Source organism: Oenanthe melanoleuca, chromosome 1 (assembly GCF_029582105.1).
Source record: "Oenanthe melanoleuca isolate GR-GAL-2019-014 chromosome 1, OMel1.0, whole genome shotgun sequence".
Classification (NCBI taxonomy): domain Eukaryota; kingdom Metazoa; phylum Chordata; class Aves; order Passeriformes; family Muscicapidae; genus Oenanthe; species Oenanthe melanoleuca.
The window spans coordinates 84,201,598-84,228,591 of record NC_079333.1 but is presented as its reverse complement, the minus strand read 5'-3'; the positions used below and the strand labels follow the sequence as shown (position 1 = coordinate 84,228,591).

General features: G+C 37.7%; 1 long non-coding RNA gene across 1 annotated transcript in view; it reads right to left on the bottom strand.

Annotated features, from left to right (window-relative positions):
* Positions 1 to 26,994, bottom strand: part of LOC130258949 (uncharacterized) — a 138,209-nt gene that overhangs the window by 39,196 nt on the left and 72,019 nt on the right. Inside the window, exons 3-5 of the long non-coding RNA XR_008841558.1 lie at positions 22,850 to 22,988; positions 17,538 to 17,637; positions 16,036 to 16,185 (exon numbers count right to left, since the gene is read on the bottom strand). This is a non-coding gene — a long non-coding RNA (uncharacterized LOC130258949). The remainder of the gene's footprint in view (positions 1 to 16,035; positions 16,186 to 17,537; positions 17,638 to 22,849; positions 22,989 to 26,994) is intronic.

Sequence of the window (26,994 nt, the reverse complement as noted above, 5' to 3'; positions counted from 1 at the left end):
CATCAAAGAAGTTTATGTTTTGTTTTTTTAAGTTAATAATGGATTTATGGACATATCTTTCTGATGTAAGACATATTCACCTGTATATAGCACAGGAGTTGATAATTATGAAGAATTTTTCAAGTCTGTTTTCATTGGTCTTGTAACATCCTTTTATATGAAATTACTTCAGTGGACAAAATGAAACACTTACTTTTTAGTGATTTTTTGATGCATGAATTCTTTCCTATCAATCTTTCTTAGTACTCACATTACTGTACTTCCTGGTATTCCCCATCACAGACACCATTGTGGTAGATGGGTAGAAAATACAGAACAGACAGAGAAACTCATTCTGCAAAAAGCTTGCATGTATAGAATTCAGCAATAGAGACATTCACTCTCAATGAGCTTGAAATCTGGGCATAAGACAGACAAAGAGGCAGGTAACTGAGATGATATCAGAAGCAGGTAATACCACTCAGTATTGTAGGTAGTTTTTAAAAGAAGTTGAGGAGTAACTACAAATTAATGACTGCTGAAGGTAAACAAACATGGTTTCAGTAATAACTGATATTGAAGTATAATATAAATAGCAAGTATGTGAGTATTTTAAGTCTATAATTCATAAAGGGTTCAGGTGATCCCATGGCACACAGCTCAGCTTTGCACAGACAGTCATCCTGATGGATGCCAGCACTCTTGCTGCACCTAATAGAAATTACCTGGAATCTCTCCAGGCATCCCAGTCTTGGTCTGTGCCAGTGAAATGTCTGGGCTTTTTCTTCCTCCCTGCTTTTACTAGAACCACTCAATGCACTCTTTTGCACTAGCACACTTTCTCCTTGTTTGCCTGTAATACCAACTCCACTCCACTACATACTGCACATGCTGCCTTTGACACCGATGCTTTGCAGGCTTTTAAACACTTCCTGCAAGTAAGCTCATATCTCCCAAGCCTTGATGGTACAAAGAGTCTATCAGAACTCTTTTCTCTTTTGTCCTTAGTGGACTTGCCTTACTATCTGAAGTCATACCTAAACTACAGGGCTTTTTCTCAGGGATTAGGTATTGAACGGAACATCCCGTAAACTATACTGTGCCTCCTTTTAGAAATTTGAAGGGATCTCTGTGAAACATTTATAAGGGTATCCTTGTATCATAGGAAACTGGAGGTGTATGAGATTTCAGGTAACTGAGATTTATGAACATTCTGAGAAGTCTGGACATCAGTGCACAAGGTTCAGGCAAACTTTCAGCAAAGTGTGAGAAGGTTCTGCATTGCCCAGCAGATTTGTATGAAACCCCAGTCCACAGAGGACTCTTTCAAGCAGCATGCAAATAAGTTTCTCTCGGCCATCCTCAGCAGAGACAGGCTTTCAAGCATGGGGTTTGCTTGCAGAAAGATAGAAATGGATATCCTGAGGTGTGTCCATGCTGCCTAAATTTTGGTAGTGCATGGAGGGAGACAGTCTCTCTTCAAGGGTGATCTGAAGCAGTAGCCATTATCAAGACAAACAGCTTAAGGAGACAAATCTCCTGAATAAGCGTGTGGCTAAATTTGGATAGTGTATATACTGCATACTGTATGTTTCAGACTTCCTTCCCTGTGTAAATAGTGATAAATAAACTGCTGCCTCTTGTTGCTGGTGGAGGTGACATGAAAATTTAAAATATTAGATAATGGGAGAGAGCTGTGAATTAATTAACTGGCGTGTCTAAGAGAGCTGTGCCTGGAGGCCACTGCCAGGACTGGCAACTCTGTGCAGAGCACTGTACAAGCACTTAGGAAGGAATAGCCATCAGTCCAAAGAATCTGCCATCCAAATAGGCAGGAAAGTTGAGAAGAGCAGAGAAATGTGGAAGGGTATACTATTTCTGAGAATTGCTTCTGTTGCCTACTCCCATAGTCACAAATCCTGAGGAAAAATCTTAAACAAACCCTCTCATTCAGCCAGAGCCCTCAGCAGATACTTTTCAGTGCAGTTCTAAAATTTTTTCAACAGCAGTCAGGCAGCAAACGCTTTTAATGAGAGAATGTTGACTGCCTCATGTATGTTTCTAAGTTCCAGACTACACAGTTATCAGTTATCCTGGCAGAAACTGTAATTCTGACATCAGTGCTACCACTGATTACCACTCCACAGGTAGCAAAGAAGCCTAAATTGCCAATAATAGTTGTAAAAGAATTAGTGGCTGGGCAGTAGAAGGCAGGCAGAGAGATGCAGTTAGGAATTACATAAACTGTGAATTGCCAACTTGTATTGTTTTACCTATTTCTTGTCTGGTAAAAGTGGAATATTATAGAAAACAGCCCAAAATTGGATAGCCAAAGTGACTTAATCTGGTAAAATAGTGGGTGCAAGGAATTAAAAGCACAGTATTCAAAATAAAATATCTTAGAAGAAGACAGGAAAAGAATCAAAAGGGTTTTAGCTTTTGAGAAGGGGAACCCCATTGTATAATTAGATCATGAACTAAGGCCTTTTACTACTGCAAATTCACACTGTGAGCTGTTTAAGTGCCACCTCTTGATTCTCTTACTGCAGCTTCTAATAGCAAACCCTGTTCTGCTTTTCTTTGTGCAAAACCAATCACATCACATCAAATTATACAACTAATTAACACAAACTCCTTAAAAAATTGCATATTATTTTGGCGAGGCAAATTAACGCCAGTCCCCTGAAACCATGTTTAGTAATTCCCACTGACTGTAGTAACGCCTACTACTGAGAGAAGGGCTAATCAACTACAGGCTCTCCTGCTGATGAGCTGAACCAAGCAACCAGATGTTTCTGCCTTCTAGGCTAATGGAAATGTCATGCATGTTTTTCTCTCCACCTAGGTGAAGAACTAATTCCACCATGGCCATGGTCTAGGTAGCTCTCTCCCTGGTCCTGCTTCTGGCAGGTCCTGCTAGCTGATCCTGAGCAGACAGGCACAGCCTAACCAAAGGTGCTCTGGTTTAAGCCACCTAATCCAGCCCATCAAGGCAGCTTGGTGCCAAGACATTCTCACTCAGGGTATGGATAGCAAAGAGCAAGCTGGTGAGCATCACTGTGGAGAAAAATATATCTGTCATATTGTGCTGTATGTGAAAGCTGGGCAAAGTATGTTTTTTTGTGTATTGGTAAGAGGTCCCTCTGGTATTAAATTACTTAATGAGATGTCTATTGCAATTAAAAGAGTCATAACATTTATATTAACATTTTAAAGCTTGCTTATTTCAGGAGTGTCAGTTTACATGAGTCTAAATAGGCGATAATGAACATGATGAAGTATTCCATATTAAAACTGAGTACTGTGTAACTGTCTAGTAAAATCTTAATATTAAGCTATACTGTATAACTTACAGGGCAGTATAAAAGCTTCATATTTAGATGTATCCCATCTTGAATCTCAAATAATGGACTTAGAATTAAATATGAATACAAAATAAGAGGAAATGCATTTATATGTAATCTTAAAAAATACATTTATATGATATATCTATTTAAAAAGCTTACAGTATACTTTGATGGATGATTCAGTCATTTTCAGAAACAGCAAACTATAATTTAAAGACAGTGTGTAATTATTTAACAGCAATATTCTCTAAGTTCAGCTAACTTGTACCTCTCATGCTAGATGTTAGTACTAGAATGTGTATCAGCAAGCCCTGTTATTCCAGATGCTTACCTGGTGAAGAAAAAAGATATGTAGTCATTTAAAATACTACTTAAGGAGGAAGAGACTTAGTTTGAAAAATGCAGAGAATGTATTAATTTCAGACCCCACCCACAGTAGCTAAGTATATTCTTTATTTTGTTTTTCAATAACTCTTCAGTAGTATATATAGACTGTAAGCACAAGTTACTCTTTTTATATTTTAAATTTCCTTAACATGCTCATTGCTGTATTAACATCTGCTCTGAAACTCCCACCACCACAGCAAGGAGGCATCAATTAACATCAGTTTGGAAGTGACAGATATTCAGTCAAGGAGGAATAAAACTCTACAGCAATTTTTGCCAGCAAAATCTCATCATGTGTGCAAAGATGCAGTCTACTGGTAGCACCAGTTCGATATTTGAGGGGATGGATCACTGGAAGAATGAGGTTTGCCTCTCATGAAAGGAGACATGCATGAGCTCTTAATTGTAAATTCAAAGATAAGGCCACTGAACTGAGAGTGACCTGGCTCTGGTCCCAGAAAGTTGTGTTTCACTAGATTTAGTTTCTACAGCAGAGAAATCTAGCAGTGTGAGAGGCAGGCTCTCAGGCAGCTAGATGCACTTGCCAGTGAAATAAATATTGGAAAACTGACATTTACCCAGGGTGCTGTGAGCTGCTAGAATGGACCATAGACTACCTGACACCTGGTCATCCTGTATCACTTAATGTGCCAGGTAGTAGTTACTAAAACAGTGGATCTTTCTGGCTGGATTTCAGGACTGTATCCAAGAACAGGCGAGTTAAAAAATCCTGCTGTTTGATCATGGAAAATACACAGTGTTATGCAAATATCCATGTCCAAGAAGTGAGAAAAGAGCCTTGAATCACCTTGGCTATTGTGCAGTTCTCCCAACACATTCCTTTGCTTTTGCATGCTATGACTTTGCAAGCTAGAGTTTCATTGAGTATGTTTGAGAGATCAGTGGAAAATGAATAGTGAAAAAAGAGTATGCTCTGTTAGTATATTGCTTTCCTTGACAAACAAGAAATAAATCCTTAAAAAGCAAAGAAGCTAAATAGAACTAAACAGCAAGTAGGGCTGGATTTTTTTTTTTTTTTTTTTTTTTTTGTCAGATGAATATTTTGGCTGCAAACTAATTTGAGATTATAAGTTTTTCCATAAAAATGTTTCCCTTTCTAAAAGGAAACTGCTGGTCTTGTAGTGAGGAAAAGGTTACTTTTATAAAGTGTTTTCTATTGATCTGATCAACATCTCCATGCTGGAATGACAAGAATTGAACAAATGTTGCTGAACTATGAAGAACTTAGATCAACTGATTTTGGACTAAGAAAAGTTGTTGTAAAGAGTGAAATGCATGAAATGCACTGATAGTATTTATTCCAGTGGCAAAGGCAATTTTTAAGTATAAGGAAAGATTCAGAGGAAAAATAAAAAGTAAATATATGTATATGTACAGACAAAGCAGAACAGTGTATGATTATCAGACAGCTCACAGGATAACACCAACATAATGTTGGTCCTTGTGATTTTAATTCAGCAAAAGGTCATTGGGCCTCATTCATCCTGCTCTGCAGATCTTGATTTTCTCTTAATATAAGGTTGGAGAAAGAATAAAAAAATTTTGCCCTAATCTCATCCATGAGAATCAGGTTTATCCCGGCAGGACTGTGTTCTGAATAAAGCCTTCAATTACCACAAAATGCAACATATTTCCACAGAGCAGTATGGAGAAAAAACCTGAGGGTAATCTGTAGTGTTGCAGATGTGGGACTGAACCCAGACTGAGCTAGAGGTGTTTGTTTGAGTGTTGCTCACTTCTTTCTGACCAACTTTCTACCATACCCAGCAATATCATGAACATTTCTGTGAGGCTGCATGCCTGGGCAGTAAAGATAAATAAAGAACTATTCACAACTAAAGTAATATATAGGAAGATCAACAGCTGAGAAGAAGAGTTCATTGAGAAAGAGGAGAATGATCTGGGATATCTGTTCCTTCCTGAAATGCTCACAATTTTATCCATCATGTGGATGTCTTCTAGCATAAAGGAATCCTGTGGCATTTGGGATCACAGGAATGTTCAGCTGTATCACACTGGAAGCCCATTTGGTCCAGTGTCTTGTGAACAGTGATCAAAGTCACAACTTCAAAGGAAGATGCAATGAAGTATGAACAGGACAGGGAAATATCCAGCTTTTGGTTCTTCTTTCCTCTTCCAGACAACAAGTGAATGGCTTGTGCTTTGTAGCTAGGGAATTTCTGCCTCTTTCTACTTTAAAATTGTTTTAGTATCATTGTGTGCCTTCTTTTTACATACAAAAAATTTTCCATTTCAATAAAATCCAGATAAAGTGTAATCTTATTGCATAAATTTCTTCTCATTTTATCAACATTGTGTGATTAACTTTCCATATACATATTTGCCTATCTCAGTGGAAAAAATGCTCTTTCTGGCAGTCCAGTAGCCTTTGAAAGACTTAGGTGAACAAGTTATAACAATCTGTTCAAAGAATTTCATCTCCTTTGCTCTTTGCAATGCAAAAGCCTCAAAGGTCAATTCAGATAGACTTTGCACACTCCAGAGGTGTTAATAATTTAAACTCATGGATACATTTCTCATGCAGGCATATGAACAGCTTTTAAGATATATTTTCTGTGTTCATATGTTTATTTTTTAATAACTGAACAAGATGATGGAAGCTCTAGTAGAGAAGGCAGTTGCTAGGAAGGGACCATCAATACCCTGATAGAGGCAGAAAGTATTTTGACAGACTTGAAATGACACAGTAGTGTAATTATTTCTCTTTCTCCAGTTATTCCAAGGTTAACAATCTGTGTTGAATTTCCTCAAGAAGGAAGAAAAATTCTGCTTTGGGTAAACACACTTTACTTAACTTTTTGGAGGAAAATATTTTGTCCTTCTGTGCTTGTACTGCAGCTGAGTTTAAAAAAAGAGGCAACACTTCCTTGACAAAGTCTTCATACCATCTTTCTGTAAAGTTCTTCCATGATAGCAAGAATACAAGAAGGTTGAATATTTAATACACCTGAAGTGAAAAGTTTTTCTCAGTTTCAAGTGCATGGATTACATTGACTGGGATATGGTGTTTTCCTCACTGTGCACAAGACCAAATAGTGTCCTGACTTGTGCACCACTGGAATGCTGAATTTTGCTTTACAGACTGGGATAAGGTTTCTAGGGATCTGCAAATTTTTTAAAAGGAAAAACTTGTAATCTAGCAGTGATCACTATAAATAAATCTAGTGATTTATTTTATGTCTGGGTCTTTAAAAAGACCTATAGTCACTCCTTTGGGTTTGGCAGGGCTTTCAAGTGTGAACAAGGGAATAAATGAAAAGCCGTGGAAGAAGAAGTCAGATTTTCTATGAGGCTGTGTACCATAAAAATAATAACAAGGGGAAATGGAAAACCACTAAAATAAAAGACTGTGATCTAGTTTATGTCCACACATGGTAAGGTATTATCAAGCAGTTATTTCTCCCAGTTAATCATTAAATGCACTCCTACACTCTTAAAAACTAATGTGAGGAACACTTTTAGGACAGAAAAGTACACACAATGGATATGTGAGTAAGAAGCATGTGAACCAACAAAATAACAGCTCTCTCTTCTGTATAGCTCTATATTCTTTTACAACTAGGTTGTTTCATTAATAATTCCAGAGCATTAAAATGTATTGTGCTATTCTGTAAAGCTTGTTGTACAGAAACAATTCAATAAATGAAAAGTCTGAATTCTAAGTATTATTATTATTTTTGCTCAGATTTGCTTTGTGGTACAAAATTCTTTTGATTGCTTTAGACCTACAACAATCCCCTGTTGTTTATCATAAATAACAAGTTGTTTTATTTCTCTGGGCTTGCAAGTTTCGTTTTCTTCTGTTGCTATAATTTCTATTCATTTTTAACATGAACACATTTTCCTACAGAAGTAGTCTTGTATCTAACTGTACCTTGTGATTTTTTGGCTGTGAAAAGCATTCTAGTTGATGAGAAAAGGGTGAAAATCATTCCACCCCCTCACCAGAGTGAACTGAACTTTCTAAGGATATATTTTTGCCCCTTTTTGAAAGGGAATAGGTAATGCTTTCACTTCTGACTGCCCACTTGCTAGACATTTCTTATACTGAATTCAGAAACTATTTAGTGGTGATGCCATTAATTTTATTTCTGATAGAATTTGTATTGTGTCAGCTTGATCCTACATGGTCACAAAAGAACATAGACTTTGTATAAAAGGCAGTATTTAAAACACCAAACCAAAGTTGGTGCTGATTTTATCAGTATCACCAGTTTTACAGTCTTTGAAAACTCTGAAGTCTTTCTTTTCAATTGAATTTTCTATGATGGGTGAGGAGAGGGAATTATGGCCTCAGTGATAAATTATAATATTTTTATCTATCTTTCTTCCCCGCTGAGAACTTTGCATATTTTCCATACTGAAAGTTTTTAACCATGATCCTTTAGTCCCTTCTTTTTCACACTCAGAGCCCTGTAGAGCCCACAGTCAAGGATTCACTGGATGTATGAAATCAGACAGACTGGATCACGCTGGGCATCTGTCCCCTCTGCCATTCTGCACTAACACAGAGAGTACATGTGATTTACTTCAATGAACTGTGACTCCCACAGTTTCCCAGTTTCCCCAGCTGCAATCCTTAACAAAGATGTGATCAATCATTTTGGTCTTCATTCAACTGAGAGGAATGTGCTAAGAGGAGTACCTCTTAAGATGACCAGAGTTTGTCTTTCTGTCTAACAGACTGATAAATCTGTATAACCAATTTATACAGTTTTTCTGACTGTACAGGAAAATGAGTTACAGCTAATAGCATGTCTCTGATAAGAGTCTATTGACATTTTAACTGCTGAAGATCCATTTTAAACCAGCAGAATATAAATATACTGGGGGCAGGGCAGCTGAAGTGTGACATCTGCCATTTCTTGTGGTTGGGAATCCCTCTTCCACTACCATAGGGGCAGCCTGCACAGTCAGCAAGGGGGAATTCAGACTTTATTTTGTCAGCTCTGCAAGGCATGCCTAAGATCCTTCTCTCAGTTTCCACCACTTGCTTACAACTCACCTTAACTTTTACCTGGAGAACTAATATTTTTTTTTCCTTTCAAGCACGGACAGCTGCTGTTGTTTCCTGCTTGTATCTGTTGAAAATACCACCACAAAAACCATTTTCCAAGCTCATGGAAACTGCCTTGAATCCTTCTAGTGTTTCCTTTCCCCATCACATATGTTTCTCATCCTTTTGACTTACTTTATCAGTACTTCATGATGTTGCCCTTGTCAGAGCCTCTGGCAGATATCCACCACCTAATAGTTACAGTTCAGATGGGGTATCCTCCTCCTGTGGGAGATCACCTCACCAAAAGTTCTAAAAACCACTTCATTATCTTTTTCAAATCTTTAAATCTTTCTATCTGACTGCTTGAGAGCAAAGGCAGCATTTCTTTTCCTTATGTAAGTGTCTTTACCTGAACTAGTTTACTGTTATCTTCAGTGGAAAACAATACACCTTTTATGGTGTAACTCATCTGTCTTATCTCAGGCATCTACTGTGGACTGACATGAATCTCACTTTGCAAGTGATTATTCCTTCTTACTGACTACCAGGGGAATCTATGGTTCCAGTTCAGATGCAGATGATTTTACAGCTATTCCAACTAACCTACCTAGTCAGCAAATGATGGGTGGATATAAATTATATGTATATTCTCTAAATACCTATTAATTGAAGCACTCAAATTTAGATGCTTACAGTGTAGGTGTCAACACATGGTATAGAATCTCCATTACATCAATGGAGCTCTAGCTAGTGTGGGGGATGGAGTCTGGATGAAAATTCAGCTGAGCTAGATCCAAATCCTTCCCCAAGACTGTGGTATATTTAGGTTCAGAAGATCTGTCCATCTATCTAGTAGGCAACTATGCTTTGTTTCACATTGCAGCTGGTGAACCTACAGTTATTACCTCTGTTTACTCTAACATTGGATCATCAGAGTCAGTTAATGGAACTACTTCTGCTAAATATTAATTTATTTGGTTTTGGCCTTGATGAACTATTTGCAGTATAAAAATATTAGAAATATAGCTTTAAGGCATCCAAAGTACTTTAGAGACTCATGAGGGCAAATGCGACACTATTTGGGAACTCTGCAAAAAATGACATGTCTTCTTGTGAGCAGCATCCCAGAGAGAGTTTGAAACTGACTTGTTCTGTAAGAAAGAAAAAATGTTCTGTTCATTAAACAGAATGGTGCACCTCTTTCACTCTTGTGTGAAGTTAAAGAAACAAACTTTCCCCTAAGAAAAGCGTATTAAATCCTAATGCTAGTTAATCCAACTTCCCCTGTTGCACACAAAGGAAATGTTATTGCCACTCATGCTTCTGCACATTATTTTATAAAGGATCTCCTCTCTTAAAACTTCTTATCCTCTTTTTCTTGATTCCTATGCTTACCTCTGGCATGAACTCCCATAATTTCCAGGATGTAAATCTAGCTGTCTCACAACATCAGAAAAAGAACAGTTAAGAGAAAAGCTCATCAAGTGTCTTTTCCTTTAGACAAATAATACCTTGAAATGAACTCTTGAAGATGTTATACCCTTTTTCTTTTATCATATGCAATAAAATCATAGCTTCATATTCACCCATTTTTTTCCAAACAAGCATAATACTCAGCCATGTGCTTGAAAACTACAGTCCATGTTCCTTTCCTAAATTTTTCAGCTTCTTTAAAAAGACCATATTTTTTTCCTGTCCTGTTAGATTTCAGGGCCACCATTGACAATCTCTTGAAAAGGGTTGGGTATTTTTGTCCCTGGATTTCTCTGTTTCAGTCTTTGTAGGAGAAGTTTTCCTGTCAGAAAACTCATCCTGTTTAAAGCAGAAAGAAGCCACTTGGCAATATAATCTCTTCATCTTTGGTGCATGTGGGAAGGCATTGACTGTGGAGCAGAATCTACCTGTGTGCTCAGCAGTCAGGCTCTGCTTTATCTGTATTAGTACAATTGTTTTGGAGCAGAAAAAGGGAAGGAGTTCGAAAAGTTATCACAATACCTTGACAATGGGTCTTTTGTAACCCAAACAGTAGCATGTACACACCAGAGGATAGCAGGGATACCATGTGCTGTACTACAGCTGGTGAGACTTACTTTGCCTGTAAGAATTTTGCTGGTTTTAGCAGACATCCAGAATTATATAATTCCTCAGAAATGTGAGGTTAAGAATAGACAAATAGAAAAATAGGGTAGTAGGTTACAGAGTATGTTTAGAGTTTGACTCTAGCTGACATTATACATCCTTGCCCTTTTACTACAGATTGCTCATGAGGACTGAATAATATTTCAGGTACATAGTGCAGGCCTCAAAAAACACTTCTGCTGTATAGCAGAAATGCATGTATAGCAGAAGTGTGTGTATAGACACATGCACACACTTTACCCTCACCCCCGTGCCACTCACACAGATGCCTACAAAGCTAATACCACAATTGTCCATATTTTATGACAATCATAAATGGAAATCTGCATAAGAGAAAAACGTGTGTTCATATTAGTGGATTGCTATGTCTAGCTTTACTTGGATATTTTCAATGCACTCTGAACCATGAGATATCAGACATGGTCTGCTTTATTTTGGGCCTCTTCTAGCTCCAGTGAAATCATTGGCAAAATTTCTACTAAATTAGGTGATGTGTGTTCATCAGAAGAGGAAGTTGCATAACCATATACATATATATACATTTTACATTGTAAAATGTCACTTAAATATTCCATACTTATCACTTGAAGCAATTTTCTTCACAAATCTGAAGAAATTCCTCCTCATGAGTTAAAAATAAAATTGGTGTGAATTATACTTTTCTGAAGACAAAATAAGAAGTTGAAAAACACCCCCCTTACAGTGGTGTGCATGTGTGCATGCCTCTATTTGTCTGTGTGTCTATATGTTTGCTCATATTCTTAAGAGAAATTTACTTTTATGCCTCTATCTCAGCAGACTGTCCAGCGTGGGATGAAAATATTGTCATATATACATAAAATGTGTCCAACTGGCCAGTGTTTTCTCATTTGCTACAGATTTAAGATCCTTAGCTCTACACATTTCAAATTTCTCAAAACCTGAAAACCAAGGAAGAAGAGCTGTGCACAGGAGAAAATATCATTTCATCACACTGGGATTATTTTTCTCTCCCAGGTGCTAGAGGCTGGGCTTTCTCTAATTGATAACTGTTGGGCTCCTCCCCTTAACCCTCTGACTTCAGTGCCTTCCCTTCCCGGGTGACTCCTGTCTCACTGTTCTACCTCATTCACTTATGGTTGACCTGGAGCTCCTGGGTTAAGCTTCCCCACTGGTATTCAACCTTGGACCTTATTATTGTTCTACTCATCTGACCTCTGATACACTAAATTCTAACAAGGTGATCTGAAGAAAATCACTCATTTTTTTTTCTGTGTGGTTTCATGGCTCGTCTTTTTACTGCTCTTGGCTGATGTTCTTTTTTCCACTTCAGACCACCAAGTGCTCTGCTTTAGTTTGTCAATTTATAGTGCTGTCATGGTTTCAAATGCTGTGACCATTGTGTAGAATATACTCTCCTGACCTCTGAAGCAACTTTCTGTATTTCAATTGTTAACTCATTAGGGTTTGGAAGAGCAGCTGAAAAGCGAATGGCCTTTTTCCCACAATTGCTTCCAATGAGATGCTTGAAGAGTCATCACAGTCCAGGATTAAGAGAAATCAAGAGGATGCTGCTAGAAATTAGCTCGAGTTATTTTGCATTCTTGCCTAAAGGAAACAAACTAAACCCCTCAATGCCCAAAAGTACTGCTCTTGTCATCATCACCACTAAGATGCAAGGGGGAGCATATCAATAAAGCTAATAATGAAAAGATTAATCAGATTAATCTGATCTGGATAATTCAAATACTTTGCCAAAGTACTCCAAAACCCAGACAAAATATGTTCTTTAAACATAACTTTTATATTTTACTACTTTCAGTGTCCTCACTCAATCCTTTGTTTGCACTGGCCCTTTATCTGGGTTCTGAGCCTTGAACTGGCATCTCCCAATCAAGTTTTTCTAATAAATAGTGTTTTAATTCTCACCCTTTGGAAATACCTTTTGAAGAAGAATAGAGTGGACAGCACCAGCAAAATTAATTCTGAAGTCAGCTCCCTAAGAAGAGTGCAGCCATAACCATATTTATTACGACCCCTCCTCTTCCAACAAACTCCTTCCCTTCTTGCTTTTCATTTAAGTGGGGAAGCTCAGTGAGCAAATAAAGAAGAGCTTTTGTCATTTATAGAGAGTCTTATAGCACTAGCAAAAAAAAGTTAATAATTTTCATACTCTGAATTTTCTGATTTTTGCATATTTTTTTCTGAAATTTCTTTGACAAACCAGTTTCTAAACAGCAAAAATAGTGTATGGTTTTGCCATTTAAAATAATTTAGCATAGTTTAGTATTTAGCAGTTCTAAACATGTAATGTCTACTTACATGTGCACAACTAAAAAAAAAAAAAAAAAAAAAAAAAAATTCTATCTTCTCCAGTATCACAGATATTTAGGTCAACCACAGATTTTGATTTCAACAGAAAAAAGAATAACTTTTAGGACCTCATGGGAACTATGCCTTTAACAACATCCTTAATTTTGAGAGATTACTGGGTACAGTGTTCTCCTTGGTAGCACTAATCACAGCTGCACAGTTTTCTGATAACATGAAATACTTGAATGCATCCTTCATTTTTTGTGTCAGAAAATCATAATAATAAGAGCTTGCATTTTTGAAGGTCTCATCTTCAAGTGTTTCAGAGCACTTTGCAAACACTAATTTAAACTTCACAGTTTCCCAGAGAACAAGGCTGGCTTGGGTGTATCTCTACTGATTTCACTTATCATGATGCAGAAATGACATATTTCTTCTGGATACTGTAATAACTTTTTACAGGTGGGTCAATTGAGGTATTGGCTCATAAGTGTCCTATCAAAAAAATACAGACTGAGTCAGTAAGACAATGAAATTAGCATTTCATATCTGGTTTCAGCCCTCTGAATTGCTTGCTAATTCTTTCATTGTGCTTGATGATTTAAGTTTTAACACTTTTTCTCCATTTAAGTCCACCTGTTTCAAAAGACACTCTTGTTAAACTGTCTCTAAACAATATTAGCATAAGTTTTAAATAATTAAAGCAACAGAAATTTGAGACTATTTTACCAGAATTAAAATAATGGAATAAAGTGGAAGGAATATAATCATTATAGAGTTGATGCTGCCTAAAAACTGTGAATTCATTTGATTGCTTATGTCAGATATTATTATTTACTTTAATAAAACGGTCAAGCCAATACTGTACAGCAACTTAAATCAATTCCCCTAGAATGATATTACAGCTGCCAGATCTTCCAAAACTGAAGAGTATTTCTTTTCTGAAAAGGTAAGAAGCCCTCAAATGTTACCATTCCATTAAAAAAAAATTATATATATATATATTTGCATGGATGCTAAAAGGATATCAAAATGCCATTTGTGTTAGTGTTTGTACAAGCAATTGCAAAAAACGACAACAAAAAAAAGCTGGCTGATTGTGTTGCTGTGCTTCTTCTGCATCATTGTGTTTAACAGATGGCTTGCTGTTACAACTGTCTTTACTCCAACAAGACTTTATAACCTTGCAAGTTTGGGTATTTTTTTTTTTTTTTTTTTGCTCTTCTTTTTTGTCTTGCTGTTGTTGTGCACCACTCGCATTTTAAAAGTTTATGTGGGTTACTTTGTTGGTGGTTTGAATCTCAGTTAATTCTGGTCTCTTATGGTATTGGGAGAGTATTTACTATCTGTGCTTGATCTGGACCAAATGCATTTTGATTGTAAATAGAAGGTCTTCTTTTATGAGGATGTTCACTTCACAGCTTGAGCAGTGTAATTTTTATACAGGTCTCAGCAATCAATAAAAAAGCCACAGGAGGAATGATTTATCTTGTTGGTTACAGAGACTGTCACCGAGAGAAATTGTAAAAGATCAATTTACACAAGCTGGTGTGAGAATGTTATTGATATAACACGGCTGATCAGTTCCTGGTAGTCTGTGGGTGGGTGGAGGGAGAGCCCTGCCCTGGGATAGGGCCACTCACCAAGACCTTAATAGACTCGCTGGTCCATAAAATGGACATGAAGCCAATGAAGGGCGAGATTCTGCCTGCTCATGGCACACTGAGTGGCTTGCAGGAAAATGGATTGGCTCAGCTCCGATTAGTTAGTTAAGCAGTGTCATGCATCCTCTTTTTTTTGTTGTTGTTGCTTTTTTCTTCTTCTTCTTCCCCCTGCTCCCCCTCCTACTGTGAGAACTGTTCACTTGGAGGCTCACTGCCTTAATTACAAAGGGCCCTTTTAACTACAGGTCACAGGAGTTGGCTCACTTGACAGGAAATAAGGAAACAAGCTACCTTCCTGGAAAAAAAAAAGAAAATCAAACTTCCACTCCTCAAATTAGTTAAATGAAGCTTATCAGCACTTGTTAGTTGATCCTTTGACAGTCTGTTAATTGCAGCTGGTACATTAAGTTATGTTATAACCAGCAGGACATAAGATTAAAAAATAAATAAATTACAGATATGCCACACAGTATTGTTGGTGGAGAAAAAAAAGTAAGAACAATGTTGATATTTGCTGTAAATATCACAGCACAAAAGACATTTATAGACTATTTTCTTTCTTATTCTGTAGAATTAAATTGCATGTTAACTTAAGGGATTTGTTTGGATCAAAAAAGGACTTCTTTATACAGTGAGATTAGAAAGGTTCTCATTGCCTCTTAATAAAATCCAACCTTGGCTACTCTGTCAATATAAGCAGTCTGTACCTATGGATGTTATAAGTGCAGCTTTTAACATACTTCTCCTGATATATGCTCCCCATTATATTTTTTTATTTAAAGACAATAATTTCTTACTGTTATTACTGGAGGGAAAGAAAAGAACATTAGCAGCATTAAGAAACCCCACGGCAGTTGTTTCTCCTTCATAGGAAGTGACTCTACGGTGTAACTGCTAGCAAAAATAAAGGATCCAAAGGCACATCAAGGGGAAAAAACTGTTTTCATGCATTTAACCTGTTAATTATAGTAATCTACACTACAGTGAAACTATTGTAACCTGGAATGGGAAATGGGTGATTGAAAGAATGAGCTGACTAAGACAAAAATGATTAAATCCACACTTTGAATGGATGATTTTCGTATGTAATTTGAACTACACATTCTTAAGTTGTTTCATTTTCGCATTTCTGTACTCATTGGCACGTATCAAAGTGAAAGACTAGCTGAAATTAATGTTTTCTTACCTTCATCTGCCAGAGTAGTTTAAGTACTTCTCAAAGACTGAAAAATGTGTTCTTCTGGACCCATAATATGTGCTTTAAGATGTGTTTTATGCTTATTATGAAGTAATATTTTGAAATCCTAGGCATCCCAACAATATTGCTTCTTTTTATCTATGGAAGGATGCATAAAAAGTCAAGGTTACTTTCATACCACTGATTATTCAAAGTCCCTATTAGTTATCACAGTCTTTTAATATGATTGAGGTCACCAACAGGCCTCTCACTGTGTTCATGATTTGTCCTAAGCACAGACAAAAGTGTCACATCCCCCCTCCCCTGACCCTCTCTGGGGCAGAGGGACCCTTCACTCCTGTTTCTTCATATCTCAGTCACATTCTTTATTCTGAAAATGGAGGGGGTTCAAGTGCTGCCCCACTTCCTATGCCTTCCTGTACTCAGATCAGAAAAGAAATAAAGAAATTATGTCCAGAGTGAAGAAATGGAGCTTGTGAGTCCAAAGGAGAGGAGTGGGTGAGGAAAGACAATGGTGATGGCCTGATGTGGATGATAGCTAGAAGCCAGGGGTGGTGGAGAAAGGACAGAAGGGAATGTGGAGAGCTTAGTATATTCTCCACATGCTGAAATGTCTTGATATCATTCTACATCCATGTGTGCTAGTCACCCCTCAAGGCACACAAATTTCTGGAGTGGGAGTTAGCCTGATTGACCTGTGGGTCTTGTTTCTTCCAACCACAGAAAGAAGTAGCTTCCATTTCTGTGGATGCCTAATGAGGTGCAAGGATGGCCACAGGGCTTGTTGACCTGTCTTACCCATCCTATATTGTGTTCTAAGACAAATTTGGTCATAAGTAACTGTTTATACCATGACTACAAGTGGTGGGTGGGCAGAGAAGGAGTTGCTTTTCTCTACAGCTGCCAGGCCACTCACTGCCTCAGGCAGTTTGAAATCATTAGCCAGCCACACTCCTCCCCTGCCCTTCTGGGAAGGGAGTTGGGCTCTTCCCAGAAATCAAACAAGGGCTGTCCCTCTGTCCAACACATGGATGTTGCCTTAGCAGAGCCAGCCTGGACATGCTGCCACCAAGCTGTCCAAGTACAATGGTCATCTCTTTTTCTTCTGTGAATCCTTTTTTATTTCCTTTCCATGTGTCCAGAGCTGCTCCTGAATGTACATCTTGGTCCCTGGCTCAAACTCTGACAACTCCAGTGACTATCCCTCAAATTAGTAGCTCCTTGAATTGCAGAAAAACATATTGAGGAAGTACTTCACCAAGATACTCCCTGATTCACTGGAAGGGCAGCTGGTAACAACACCCTGTTGTTAAAGCCTTTCTATTATAGGAAATCCCTGTGACCTTTTATTTTGAGAATCTCTCACATTTCTGTTGTTTGTAGAAGGTGTTTGGTATTCAGCAGAGGAAATCCCTTTGGGCTGCAGAAGTCTCTTCTCTTTGTCCCATAAAATTCCATTTAGGATGCAAAGTGACAAAAATTGTCATTACCATTCTCTTATTTTTATCTCTTGGGAAAACATCAGTAGACTCCAGGCTGCAGGCCAAACTCCCACTGACAATGCCAACACCAAAAGACAGATTGAACCAGCTAAAGACAAGAAAATTGAAAGGTAAGTGAAGAAGGGTTGAGTCTGTGGTCCTACATTACAAAAAATTCCAAACTGAGCCAAGTCCACCCCAAACCATCCCTAAAATACTTGGCTTAAGGGGTAACAGAACAGGCTTCTTGACACTGTAGACTCAAGATGTTTTCCTCATTCACACACATATAAACACACACACACACCTTTCTCAGCTAATGTCCTTCTGTACAGTTAAAGATCTCAACAATCCTAGCAACAGCATCCTGCACTGCAATGCAGCTGGTTCAAGATTCATGTGTAACTTCTGATGCCAGAAATAAGAAGGAGTGTAAAATAATTCCCAGCAGAGTAATCTTTCAATTAAGTTCCCTGTGGTTGCAAGAACTAGTACTGGAGAGTTAAGAAAAGCCTCTGAACCCTAATTTACCCTCTTTTACATTAATGTGTTCTGGTGCAAATGTGTGTTACATATGATCATACTACATTTTCTAACTGATTCTCTTTAAATCAGTATTCAGGGTGGACTATTCAGAGGGTAGGAGAAGGTTAGCACATACAACCAAAAGGCTGATATTTTAGTCTTACATGCTTGATTTTACAGTTCAAATAACTATTTTCAATTAGTACTCTGTGAACCTGGAATCTCATATATTCTTATGCTCAGAAATAGTGTGTGCTATCCATTAAAGTCAATCTTAGGTCATATATGTCATTCCTTTGTTAAAAATTTACAAGATTTAAGCATTTTCAATAACTATCTAGAACCCATAAAAGCCACACAATTCATGTCATTAGTGCAGATTGTCAATTCAGTCACTGAAGGTGTTGCACACTCCTAATATTTTACTGCTTATGCAGAGAGATCTTGCACAAAACTTTGCAGAATAATGCTCTTTGTCCTGGAATTAAAAGCCAGAATTTGCTTCTTCATCATTTAACATAGATGTATACTGATCACCGTGCTCAGGTGTGAATTTTATCCAGGACTCACAATTGTCAGATTCTGAGATGAATCCCCAGCTCCACACACATACACATATCAAGAGAACAATGTTCAGCTTCAACCAAAACTTTTCATGGCTGGATTTGTGTCAAAAACAAATTTCTAGTTTAGAGGCATTTCAGTCTTTAGTTTGAAAGCAATTCAGAGATCAGCAATACTTTGCTTTCAGAATTTCTTCTGATATTAGAATTCTAAGATTTTTTTGAACTCTCTCATGGGTTTCTGAAATGAAACTTGGAAACTAATGGGTAAAGTTGACATTGTTCTTGCTAAATTCCCTTCAGCTCACTCCAGAATATCAGCAGCTCAAAGACTTATGCACAAAGCTTAAAACATTTTTGACCTAGTGGAGAAATCTTTACTGGTATGATATAAAGGTGCTAATATCTATATTTTAAAAAACAGAAGAGCTTCTTCAGTCCTTTATTATGGTAGCTTTCTAGTGAGGTTACTGGTAGTACAAAAATTTGAATAAAATTTCTAATGGCTGAATGCACATAAAGAGTTCCAGCTAAGATGGTCTTGTGCAGCACAGGGAGGCACTGAGCATTGTGCCAAGCCTTGTGGGGGCATGCTTCCTCCAACTTGCTATTTGCTTCCAGCAGGGAAAGGGCTGCAAATCCCCAGCCATGCCACCCTGAGCAGAGTGGGGCTGTGATGATTACCCCACTTCTAACCACCAGCCAAAAAGACAAAGCTGGGGACACTGGCACCAGGGCAGAGGCTCAGAAGCAGTGCTGCTTGGAGCATCACTCAGCCTCTCTGTGCATCTAAAGAGGGCAGAAATCAATTCTGTATTTGCAGTGAGATCTGTATCACTACCCTTCCAGAAATGAAATGCAGGTAATGAAACCAGCTGAAATGAAGACATTACCAACTTGTGACACTTATTCATAGCACACACATGAATAGAAATGTCTTTGGTGGAACTAAGGACAACTGTCAAATCATCTGGCCTCTTTCTTTCCCCAGACAATTCATTTTCCTATGGCAAATGCAGTTGTCAAAGCAAACTTGCATTCTGATGCAGTGTGTGCACCTGTGTTTGCATGTTCCTTCGTTTTATGGCGTGGCTGGTGAATTTGGGTGAGTTTTACCAAACTGAAGGTAAACTTGTTTTAAGTGTTTCATTTAGGATAAAATGCATTATGTCTCAAAATTGTCTTCTCCCTTCCATCCAGGAGCCAAAGTTAGTGAGACAGAGAAGGCTGCATCAGGCTGCATCAAAAAGCAGAGTGCTAATATCCACCTGGGTGCTCTCTAAAGGCTTTTATTTATCCAGTATCACAGTGATGCAATATAGTCTTGGTGCTGGTGATGTAACTCCTGACAGTAGTTCAGCTCCTAATGCAGAGAACTTATGCCATTTTTGTCCCCATGTTTGCTTGCTTCCAGTTTATGTGTATTTCCTTCTGAAGCTAACTTAGGTTTTCTTTTATTCAGAGAAGTTTTGACACCAACATTTATGCCTCTGTGATGAAAATATTCTAACCTAAAAAATGTAGGCTTTTTGGTTGGATTGTTGAGTTTTGGCTTGTTTTTATCTGCTTGTTTTAAGTTCATTTCTCTTTGGAAAGAGTCTTTTTCTGGCACACTTGGTGTACATAGCAAGAGTTTACAAGGTGCACTTAAATTGAAATATCAAAGAGAACTGTTGAAATGACGTGCTTGTAGAATGTGTGCAATTATCTGCTATTAACTCATCTGGAATCCTGTGATGAGCAAACTGTGATTTTCAATGTGTCATTACATTGTTGCATCAATGGGCTGTTCAATAGCTCAATTTAAAAAATACTCAAGAAATAATCATTACAAGAGGTAATCCTTCCAGTTTGATTCAAATAAATCTTTTCCTACACTAGGCTGACATGATCATGGATCTCATGAGGTTTCAGTGCTTTGTTTGCCCTTGCTTTACAATATTTGCTGCTGATTTTATTGTTGCATGTTTTATTTTTTGATAAGGCATCTTGGATTCTGTTTTCTAATTACATAGAGAAGAATGAGGGATAATGCTACCATCCCTGATTTCTTGCCTTTAGCGACAGTGACACAGTGGTGTTCTTTACACAGTGTCAAAGTGCTTGTTTTGTTATTATGGTGTAACAATATTTTTATCCTGTGGATAATTTTGCCTCTTCTGATGAATATTCAGCTGGAGTTGCTCTCTTCTAGCCCTGAAAAGGTAGATCTGTTTTGTGTTTTCATTTGCAGTTGATTTGTGTGGAAAATGGTCAGCTGTGTGCTGAACATATAATTTTATTGTGGCTTTTTTCTTTTTCTGCTCAATAGACAGGTACTCTGGAAAATTTGTCTTGCAGAGGAAATTATCAAGTATATTAAATATATAAATATACTCAAAATTTTTTATTCTTAACAATATCAAATTATTTCCTCTGCTTTTTTGCCTTTGAAAAATGATACTGTAAAATAGTTTCCAAATTTCACTATGGTCAGACACTACATATTTGAACTTGATTGGCTTTTCTTTCTTATGTATTCTGGAAGAAGTGCTTGTTGACAGAAATAATTGCAGGGTTCTTTTTTTTTTTTTTTTTATTTTTCCTCCCAACAGAGCATATTTCCACTCACTTGTGACTTGGGATATTTTGCTATTGGGCAATCAGTTTGAAGAAGTTTGTGCTCATGTTTTAAGTTTTATATAAACTTAAAAATGTTTCAGTATTCTTGCTTACCTGGTGATTTTTCTCCAAGCTAATCACTTGCAGTAACTGTAATGTAACTGAAACAATCATCCTTTACTTTTGCTGGCTCCTTCCTCTGTAACTGGTGTAAACATCCAATTGTTTTGGCCAGAAGCAGGCTTTATTTCAGTGTGTCAGGTGATGAAAGGATAAAAGGCATAAAGAGGCTTCCAGCAGGTGAATGTGTGCTGGTGCATGTGTGTGGGAAGGCTCTGCTAGCAATCATTAGGGGTGAGGAATTAGCCAGCAGTGGTTTGTGTGCTGCAGTAGGTGGGAAGAGTCAGCCTACTGAAACAGGAGACAGGCAGTGGAAGGGAATCATCCAGCAGTTGTCTATGAGCTGGAGGTTAGGATAAGGTGGGTGGAAGAGAGGAAAGAAGAATGGGAGAACTAAAGAAAAAAAAAATAATAAAAAAAGTGCAGATGAAGAAGAAGTCCAAGGAGCAAAGAAAGAGCAGAAGCAGAGATACTATACGAGCTGCCTGTAGCATGAGTGATAGCCAAAGAAAAGTCAGAATAAAGAAGTCATCTATGTTTCTAGGAGATCAAGTGCAAACAGGTGAAAAACTGCAGGGCAACATGTACTATTAGCTAGCATTGCCTTTTTGTTAGAGTATGTGTTGAGTTGTGAAACTGTCTGAGATAAATGATGTTTAACAGCCGAGACTGATTTGGTGAACGCTGAACATTAGACATCAGGTAAAGTGTATCAACAGGAAAAAATGAAAAAATAAAACCTTAAAAAATAAAAAAATTTAATTTTCCAATTCAAAATGTCACATCCTTCCAAAACATTCCTGCACAAGAAAAACACCATGAAATACTCCAGGCTGTCACCTTTTTAAATACTGGCGTCTCCTCAACTATTTCCTGTGTGAACACTGAGCACACAGTAAACACAAAGAAGCCCCTTTCACTCATCCAAGTGGACCAAGTGACCATGAAGATGTGTACTATGTGTGTTTATTTGAGAAGCTGGAATAGTGTGGCTGTAAAATCACAGCCTAGCTTTCTGCATGTCATCTTTCTTGTCCAAGGTGGCAATCCTTCCACAACATAAATTACCAAGAGCTGGCCTCCCTCTGAGGGTGCTAATGGGGTGTAGGTGCAACTCTTTGAATAACAGCTCTAATGTAATGAAATAATGCAGGTGTTTGAATTGCTGAAGTACTCACAGAGGAGCTGCACTTGCCAAGAGTAGGCAGAGGTACATGAACACATAATTTGTGATTGCATGAACGAGTACCTGGTAGAGACCCTTTTAATAATTTACCACTGCATCCATGCAACTAAGTATCTTACACTGGGAATAGCAACCAAGCATGAAAAGTCAAAAAGAAAGAACTGGCTGCTCAAGAAAGGCTGGTTGTGTAGGAGAGAAGCTTTGCTTTTACCCGTTTGTTGCTGAGCACTTCACAGGCTGTAGGTAAGCGAGATTGTTAGGGACTTGTCCAGTTATCAAAAAATTCAGCTGCTCTGTGGTTTCCAAAGTGCCAATGCTTCACTCACCACGAAATTCAGGAAGAGTAGCTCAGCTTGCCAGAGCCATCTACCACTCCAGATTCTCACTGTGCTCACAAATATATTCCAAGGAATCATACTTTAGTCTTAATGACAGCAGGGAAGAGAGGCTGAATCATTTCAGACCCTGTAAGAAAACCCACAGATTTTATCCTTTAGGGTGCTTGTTTTTGTTCAGCCCAGGCTAACAGAGAAAGATGGTTGTTTCTGTTGAGTTATGGCCATTCAGTATTTTATATGAAGGGAATTCAGTAGTCTCAATGTATAGAAATGGATGATTCCCACAAAGTCTGCAAATGTTCCTTCTGGGAGGCAGCTCCCGGTGGGGCAAAGAATGGCAGCAACCTCTGCAAATATGTGCAGGGATGTCTGCAGGTCTGAGGTTCAGAGGGAAGCACAATCTGCCTTGTTGCCTGTATTTACTTTGTGCAAAAGTTGCTACTTAAGTATTCAACCACTGGGTGTTATTTTGTCTTTTTGTTTTCACAAGTATTAAGTATGTTTCTTCTCCTTCACCCCTGTTTATTTCCCTGTTGTGAAACAGCAGTGCAGTAAGGTCAGGTACATTTTGGCAATCCCAGTAGGATCAGTGCCCTCATTCATAAACTGTGATTACTGTCCTGGGGAAATGAGACTGACTTATATTTATGGACATAAAGATCTGGTAACAGTGACTAAAGCAAGGTTTAAGAAATGCATTTAAAAAAAAAAAAGAGCGATAGAGGGTTTTATTTTGCTCTTGGCTTTGAAACTAGTAGAATGAAATGGCTCAATTTAAAAACAAAAACTGCATAATGATATTTCTATATCAAGATAAATCTTACCCTAATAAGGGCCACTAGTAGTGTAGTTAGAGAGGTCAAAACTTTCTAACCTCCATAGTAAAAAAAAAAAAAAATTAAAACAACAAGAGAAGTTAAAGTTCTTTTTGGAAATAAAAGAGAAGAAGGAGCAGGAGGAGGACGGGGAGAAACAAAAGAGAAACTCTGTCTTTCAGTTCCAATAGTTCTTGATGTTTAAAATCTCTGAAGTTTTCTTATGTGTTATGAAAAGCTACAAATTTATCTTTTGCCATTTTCCCAAGGGAAGCTGACCCAAATCCACCAGCAGCAGTTGAAAAGGTTTTTCCAAGCTTTATCAAATGGCCCCAACAGAGACCAGCTTAAAATTAAAAGCTTCCCCTACCAGAGGGAATATATGTGACTTTAATAACTGAAATGTGTTTTTACTTTCTATTACAGGGGTCAAAAGGTTTCTAAACAAACCAAATTTATCAATTATTTAGAGCTGATTTCTTCTGAAGTGGTATTTCTAAGATATTATTTGGTGGGTAAATTCAATGTTCTAAGGCCAGCAGCAGCATTTTATTCATAACAAATTTCTCCTAAACTGAATTTGCTGGGGCAACTTAATTTCCACTATCGTGTTTGCACTGTGGAAATATCAACTGAAGTGTTATAGGGCCTAACTAGTGGTCTTTTCAAAGAGAAATTCCATATAAGCATGCTTATTCAGCACCACCCTGCTTGCCATTTATTGCTTAAGAAATGAACCGGTACATTGTGTCTGCAGTAGAATTTCCTTAGCTGCTGAAATATCCTTAAAAACCACAAGGCACCTTTAAAGTCAGGAAACAATATCTTAAACTACATTCTCACCCTTGCAGGGAAAGAAAATAACTGTCAGAAGTTTTGTTAAAGACATTTTAAAAGGAAAGAAAAGACCTATACACACATGAGAGTAAATGCAGATTTTCTTAGCCTTCTCTGAGAAGCCAGCACTTCAGTTAGGTTGTTGCGGAAGGGAATTAACAGTAAATTTAGAAAGAGACCATTCTTAATACCTAATAGGGTCCACTGACTATGTAAATACTCTGTTTGTTATACATTAGCTAAACATACATTGGGTTTCTGCCCAAAGTCTGCCATTTGGTGCAGGGAGAAGATGTTATGGAACAGTTCATAAATTCATGTGGAGCCCTGTTAAATGAAACCAACCATCCAAGAGCTGACATTTTGCCATCTTTAAAATAGCTGCCTCTCTTGCAGTAAAACGTCAGGTTTATTTATGCAGGCAAATATGAAGTAGTAATGCAATCAAGGTGCTGTGGAGGGTTTTGTGTTCCTTTTTTTTTTATTTTTTTTTTTTTTTTAGAGAAAGAATCTAACTATTAATAAATAAAAATGTCTTGAATAGCTGCTCCTTATTTATACTTGAAAAAATTTTCTTCCTGAAAAAGTCACATTAAGGAGTAAAAGCATCATTTTGTGACTGCTGAAAATGGTCCCTTTTTCATAGCAATACATGCTTTCAGAAATATGAATTATTGCTACAAATAAAGAACAAACAGGTGAAAGCTCTTCCTCTCTCTTCTGCCTCCCTTTGCCTTTAGGCAAAAGAATTCTTCTCAAGCATAAGAGATTGGCAAAAAATGATCAAAGAAAGCCAAATTTGATAGAGGCTTGGCTAATAAGATGTTGAGGAGCTTTTTACCTCCAGGGGACTGACTCTGCTTCTGTTTCTGTTTCTGTTTGGCTCAGATTATTACTCAGATTTGGAGATGGCCTGAGGATGTTGTCAGATGAGGGCTTGAGGTTTGGTCTGGGGACTCTGTGCCCTCAAAAGGCCAGATTTATGTATGGAACTTGAATGGAATGCCTTATGGAGATTGAAAGTGTTTCTGAGTACATGAAATGGATAACATGACATTTGGGTCATGGTCAACCAGGAACTGGAAGGATATTTTTCTGTACCCAAAGTCCTTGCATGTCTGTGTGGCCTTCCCCTGCCCAGGGTTAGGAAGGTGCTGAATTCACAGTTCATTTTTGACAGCTGACAGGGATTGAAAGCTGCACCATGGTGGCTATTTCGAAGCTTTCATGAAATGAGTGGGTGAGCACCAAAATCACCATGCTGCTGTCCTTAATGGCTGTTAGACTTGTTTTCAATTCATTATCTGTGCTGGCTTTCCTTGGCTGGGGTCTTTGCCACCAGAGAAAGAAAAGAAGGAAACAGCAGGTATGGCTATGAAAATGTAAATGTGATAATGAGGAAAGCCTGGCAGATTAGCATAAAAACCTAATGTTGATGAAAGGAGTCTTTCAAGGTGTTGGATGGTGGTACAACTTCAGATCATTCCCTGGATATTTCAGACTTCCTTCAGGAGCAAAGGATGAGAAGAGTAATTTGAATTTGCTCCTTTGAGGTCCTTAAGCACCCTCAATGTCAGGATAAGAAGACCATTAAATTTTGCACTGGAAGATGCTCTGTGAAGTATTAGGAGGCTTTTTTGAAAGGGAGAAGATCTGTATTCATTTCCTTATACTGTTTCTAATATCCTAGATACTACCATAATCTTGCAACCTCTGGTATGGCCAGATGAGATCTGAAAAGCCAGAGTGGTTCAGAAATTATTTACTATGCAATAAAGGGGAAATGAACTTGTTCTGTTCTTTCCAGCTTTGTTATACCCTGTAGAACCAACAGACTGGGAGCTCTGCTCAGCACATGGAGCTACTTTACATGTATGCAAGGGACATCATCTCATTTTATATATATTTGTTTAGTCATGACTTACTTGGTTTTCTTTTTGTTTATGCTGTTCCTTATAGTTCCAGCACAGTTAAAGGTAAGGAATTTAATTTTAATAAAAAGGTGAAAAAGGAAAAAAAAAAAAAAAAAACAGAAAGGAAAAGAAATAACCTAACCTGTCCCAAACTGAGTAACCTTATAGACAAAAAGTTGGTGAAAGATAGAATGGGGAAGTTGATATTGAATTAATTAATTCTGATCTCAGATCAGATACGTTCAGCTTCACACTTACACTTCATAAAACCAACTCTACTCTTCAAAAAATATTCAGCTACAGCTGAGGAACTGACTCTACTTGCAGAAGATATACTGCCACCAGGGTTTACAGTAACATTTTTGCCTGCTTAGCCCTGATAGTTTACCTATCACATCTGTCAGATTCTTCAGAGAAAAAAAAAACAAAAGCCCTCACCAGCTTGTTTTCTTCCAGTGCCTGGAACAAACTGGCTTGGGGAAAATATATTAACACCTATATTTAAATTATTCAGTTAGTTTGTTCTTTTTTCTCAAGAAGGTAAGCTGGGGCTTCCCCCTTCCTCCTC